Genomic DNA, 6,073 nt, shown 5'->3' with positions numbered 1-6,073 from the left:
TTTGAGTTTAATTAGCCTGAATTTTATGTGTATACAGGAAATGTGAACATGTCTGGTTGACGGTGTCATGTTTGTTTTATTTGCCAGCTATTATGGTTTGTGTATGATTTGAAATACAGTAGCAAGGTGTCAGTTCTCTCTAGCAGCAAATTTTGGAACAGCTTATTGCATTGCAATGGAGGAATGTCAGCTTTTTGTGATTAAAACAAACAGACAGAGATATGTTTCCCCACATGTTGGTTAGGAAACTGTGTTATGGTCTGATAAAACCATAGTTGAATGTTTTGGTCTAATTCCAAAAGGTATGTTTGGATTAAACACAGCCCTTCTTATCACAAAACGCACCATGTACCATACACCTCCAGTGAAGCACAGTAGATGCAGCAAAAAAACAAAAAAAAACTAAACGTTATTTGGGTTTCATTAGAGGCACTTTAATTACTGGCACATGTGTGCTGTCTCCTATTTAACATAAATTTGAAAGCAATTTGGTAAATTTTGAACACAGCCACATCTAGGGTTGCCACCTTGGATTTGTGAAAAAAAAGAGACACCTGACCAAGCTCGGGAACTTAACAGTCAAGCCCGAAATTTTGAATATGTGGACATTTTAGCATGACAAAATCCCAAAACACACAGCAAAAGTGGTTAAGAAATGGTTTGTGGACGAAAATATTAATGTTTTGCAGTGGCCCAGACAGTCCAGACTTGAATTCAGTTGAAAATCCGTGGAGGGAACTAAAGATCGGGGTGACGAGAAGAGCTCATCGTTAAAGATGAATGGGCAAAAATATCAGCAGTCGTGCAAAAAAATTGATCAGCAAATATAGAATGCGTTATATGACAATACTTTTTCTGTAAGGCACCGCTTAGCTTTTAGACACCATTGGAATTTTTCAGATAGCACAAACGGTGCCAGACGGTGCCAGAGTAATCCGAAGTGCACCTACGGAAATGTGCCGGCGGCGGCACGCACGCTAGCAAAGCGTTCCACAGTAGCACAGGGATATTTTCAAACTACTGAATTTAGGAAATCAAATTAGCTTTTGGCATTCTTCCTAAGAAACAGGACACATTGTGTCCAGGGAGAGATTTTTATTTTCCCAGGACAGCAGGTAAAAAAGAACAATTCTGGAAAAAAACGGGCGGGTGGAAAAAACGGGCGGGTGGCAACTCTAGCCACATCCCCAATCATAAGAGGGTATTTTTGGCATATCAACACGGGTGTGTAGACTTTTCATATTTACATCACACTAAAGTTCCCAGTTTCACTTCATTCATGTCAGTTCCATGATATTCCCATCTGTGTAATCTTGGTGATTTCATAGATTCTTGTTAGCATTCAATGGAAAACTCAGGACTTTTAAAATTCCCCGAATTGTGTAACCATCGTGACCAGTTTCACTTGAGGACACAGGATGAGTGTTGGTTGTGATGGAAAACAACAGGCAAACGGCTGCAATTGGTTGCCGATATGCTGTTTTGGCCACTAGTTTGTAATCTATCGGAAAATGGGTCTTTTGCGCTTGGTGTAATCTTTTTCTAAGTTAGCGCCAGTCACACTTGAATAATGTGAAGAAGAATGATTTTTTTCCACATAAATTTAGTGTGTGTAATTACAGTGAATGAGCAGAAGAATCTATGCAGCTGCTGCCTTGACATGTTGCCTCTATCAGCACAGCTTTCCATCAGGTACGCTAAAAAGCAGAACTAAGCCCTAATGAACTGCAATTTTTCATCAGCACTTTGCATATTACGCAATCAAATATTATATCACATTATCTCCTCTGTGTCAGGACCATCACATTAACCATGAGGCCACTTGATCTTTCACCAATAAAGAGGGGTTTTGAAACATTAGCAGAAGGAAAATAAACATTTTATTTAAAGTAATGTTACATGTGTGACCACATTTTGATTTTCAAAAAAGAGGACGCTGGGCCCAACCTCAAGATACTTAAAGGGACTGCACCATGGTATTTTAAGCCTTTCCACAGTTAACCATAGGCATATAATGATGAAATCTTACGTTTGACACAATCGCGATGTAATTTCTTATGAAATATGAGTTATTTCTGTGGCTATTTTTCTTACCCGGAAGTCAAACGCTCGGTTCAGTAAAACCCCGCCTCTCCCCCCTGTAGCTGCCGCGCCCCTCTCATGACGTCGCAATGCCCACAAAACATACAGATAGCTTTTTAAAATGGACTCAAAATTTCGGGCTGATAGATCTCTGCGTTTGGTCACGCAAGCAATCATTTCTTGAATGAGCATATGAAACAAAACGGGTCTTTGTCGCAAGAAATTGTGGAAGAGGAGGGGAGCAGACAGGTTAGAGGAAAGAAGGACGAGAAGAAAACAAAAAAAGCACCACAGCCAGTCGCAAACCTGCATCTTATTGCTCATGGGGTGAGCGCACTATCCACTACACCATCCAATATTTTATTCATCGGTGCAAATGTTTTACTTGTAGTTTAGACCACTGTCGGCCAATGGATTTTAAGACAGCCAATTGTCATTTCATTGCACTTTGGCATTGCAAATGTGAAGAATAATTGATTGCTTTGAATTCATTTGGACAGAATGTTTATTGATAAAGGCTACTTTTGTCATTATCCCATGGAGAAAGGTGTCAGAGAAAGTGGGCGTGCGTTTAGTTCGCAGAGGCGGTGCGGGGGTGGGGCCGCAGGCAATTACGTCAAACCGCGCCAACAGCTCAATTTCTCAGGTTGGGAGGGGCTGGTGCTTGGAGAGCAGCATCACCTGGAATTTCTCATACAGGGGCGAATGGAGGAAAACACAACATGTTTTTGGTGAGGAATTAGCATTTTAACATGGCTAAAAGCTCCAAAATTTTTCATGTTGCAGTCCCTTTAAATCAGGTGGGCAATCTCGGTCCTCGAGGGACGGAGTCCTGCAGGTTTTGGAGGTTTCTCACTTCCAACACAAGCTGAATCCAATCAACAGGATCGTTATCAGGCTTATGCAGAGCTTGTTGATGAGCTGATCATATATCAGCTGTGTTGGAAAAGTGCAAACAGCAAAACCTGCAGGACTTTGGCCCTCGATGCCCACCTTTGCTTCAAATGATATGCAAAAGTTTACTCAAAGATGTCCTACATTATGACTATTTTAACATATGCCTCCCCGCTATGGGTAGAAAATAAAACAAGCATATCTCTCTGTCGAAGTCTTACATGACAATTGAATAAATGATGACATAATGAAATCAGGGTTTCCAACCTTTTTTGCCCCCAAATCTGCATTTCAAGATATATTGCTTGTGATGTCGCGGATTAAACTCATGCTCTACCAATTGGTAGTGCGGAGCATTTTCAGTGAGCTAAACTTCTTGGCTGCTGACACAGCTCAGCACTTTATTTGAACGTTCAGGGACAAAATGACTGCAGTTGTGTGTGGTTCCTTCAACCAGTAACGTAACTCACCTCTCAACTTCAGCAAAGGCCCTGAAAGACAGACGAATGAACGGGATGTCATATTGCTTGCATTATAATGGTATTGAATTATATATTAGATTCCATCCCATTTCAGCAGCAAATATGCAGTGTTCTCTGGCACTCACGTGTCGTAAAACATTCTATCTGAGTTCAAATATCAGCATATTTAAGTAGGTAGGTATTGACAGGGTGATATCTACAAAAAACATTATTTTTTTAATTAAATGATAATAGACAGAAAATACATACTTTGAGCCGAAAATGAACGCAAATAGGCTAATTACCATTGCATACTTAGTGAATTCGGGAATCACAAAAATCCATCCTTACACAGGGCCCAATCACTATCTCCAAGTTGCTGTCCCCTAGTCACGCTCAGCACTCAGTATCCCTTGTCTACAATGACTTTAAGCCTTGGATGGCAGATAACGAGATACAATGCCAAGGTTTTAAAGGATTTGCAGCCAATAGATTTGGTAGGATCGCAGACCTTGCTAAGGAGTACCTGTCATGCTGTGAGACCATCCAAGCGTTTTTCAATGCAGTTGTGGACACCTACAGCAACAAGCTATTTCTCGCAGTCGCTACATTCTTTCAGAATGAGCGGATCACATGTTGTTCCGAGATTTACACAACGATGGGCCATCTTATCTTCCCAATGATGGAACTGCTGGGCATTAAAAAATTGTAATGTTGGACCAATTAATCAGAAAATTAAAACATATAAATTCATAATTTCAGCAATCCTCAGATGAGCAATGCAACTTCTACACGGAATTGACCTGAATGTCATTATTTTCAGAGGTGGGCATCGTCATTGACTGGAATTAATGATTGATGGAAGTGCCCACCTTTTGGCTTGTGCTTCAGCACTTTCAGTGAATGCTTGATAAAAGCAAAGCCTTGAAAAAATGCACAGACTGAGCACCGAGTGAAGCAGGATTATTCTATCGATTGCGGTGAGTAAACATGGTCCTTCTCAATCCGTGTATTTTTGTAAGGCTTCGCATTATTAAACATTCGCTGAAAGTGCTGAAGCACCTGCCAAAACGGTTGGCACTTCCATCAATCATCAATTCCAGTCAATGATGATGCCCACCTCTGATTATTTTACACATAACCTAAAGTTCCGGTTTGGTGACAAAAAATTTAATAATAAAAACATAGACCAACATAAATCAAATTAATGTGCCGAATACAACACACACGCTAAGCCTAACTTCAAAATAACGTTTGCCAAATAAAGTAATACATTGACGGCAAAGCAAATAGCCTTAGCACACTTTTACTTTGAAGTTCGCCCACGTCGTGACGTGATGGCTAGCTTGACTTCCCTTTTAGACGTTTCATTATCATAGTTGATTGATATTGTAGTTGCGACCAACATCAATACAACTCTATTCCAAACTCATGTTCAATCGCTAATTTAAATTAATTACACCGTCATTGTATGATGCGGCAGAAGTCTCCGACGTAAGTGGCTAGCTGTTAGCATTGCCAACGAGTGACTGGCTGGTAATTGGGTTAAACAGCTGGTATCTCGCTTACTTTAATTATTTTGTTCAATATTCTGGACCAGGCTACTTTGCAATTCACTCTCCATGTTTAAAGGAAGGGATATATATATAACTTTTTCTTCATTTATTTTATAAAACATTTTTGCCCATTAAAAAAAGAAAAACATTCAACTCAAAATGTCAAACTTGGCTGTTTAGATTATAGGAACACAACTTTAAGCCATTAATAGTTATTGTTATTTATGTAAAAATAAGAATGTTTCTGCCTCATATTGCACTTAAAGATGTGTTCCTAAATCCCAAACGGCTATATTTTGAATTGATTATTATGATTATTATTTTAATGGGGGAAGACATTTTACAAAATAAATTAAGACAAAATACTATATATATTATTTTTAATTATTATTATTATATTTTTGGCTGATCCGAAAAACGATCCAATCTGAACAGTGACTTTTGTGATCCGTTGCACCACTAATGATAACTGGACATGTTCATGAATTTATTTAAAAATTAAAAAAATAATAAAAAAGGAGAGGGAAAAAAACGGCCGCCTGGATAGGGTGTAATTAAATGAACATGTGCGGGCAAAAGAGGACATTTGGTCTAATATGAATAAAAAGATCAACAAAAGGCCTGTACTTTTCTAAACCTTTTTTCTGAGTAAAACTAAATCCCAGTCTCCCACTGCCAAAGTACTTTTGCAGCATGATCACAAGACCCTAGAAGGATACTGTTGCACCACATTAGACCTATTCCTACAAATTCTTTCTTATAAATCATTCAGTCCACATGAAAATGGAAAGCGGTGCTTTATTGGACTAACCCCCCTCCCCCCACCACCACCACATTAGTGCACACTAGTCTAGCATTTTATTTTATTTTTTTACCATTTGTGTGGCACTACAGTACCTCCTCCATGCCTTGTGCGTAATGCACACAAATCCATAAACAAACATCAATCCCCCAGTGCTGTGGTGTTTGTATGCTGGTGCCGTTTACGTATATGTGTTCTCATGTCCCCTGCTGTGAGGCTGCATGTGCTGCTCTCGCTGAGAGCTTCTGCAGCATCAATTGTTGTTGAACGTTGCTGGC

This window comes from Leptonotus elevatus, chromosome 2 (assembly GCF_054856555.1).
Source record: "Leptonotus elevatus isolate MCC_2025b chromosome 2, RoL_Lele_1.0, whole genome shotgun sequence".
NCBI lineage: Eukaryota > Metazoa > Chordata > Actinopteri > Syngnathiformes > Syngnathidae > Leptonotus > Leptonotus elevatus.
This window is presented reverse-complemented; position numbering follows the sequence as displayed.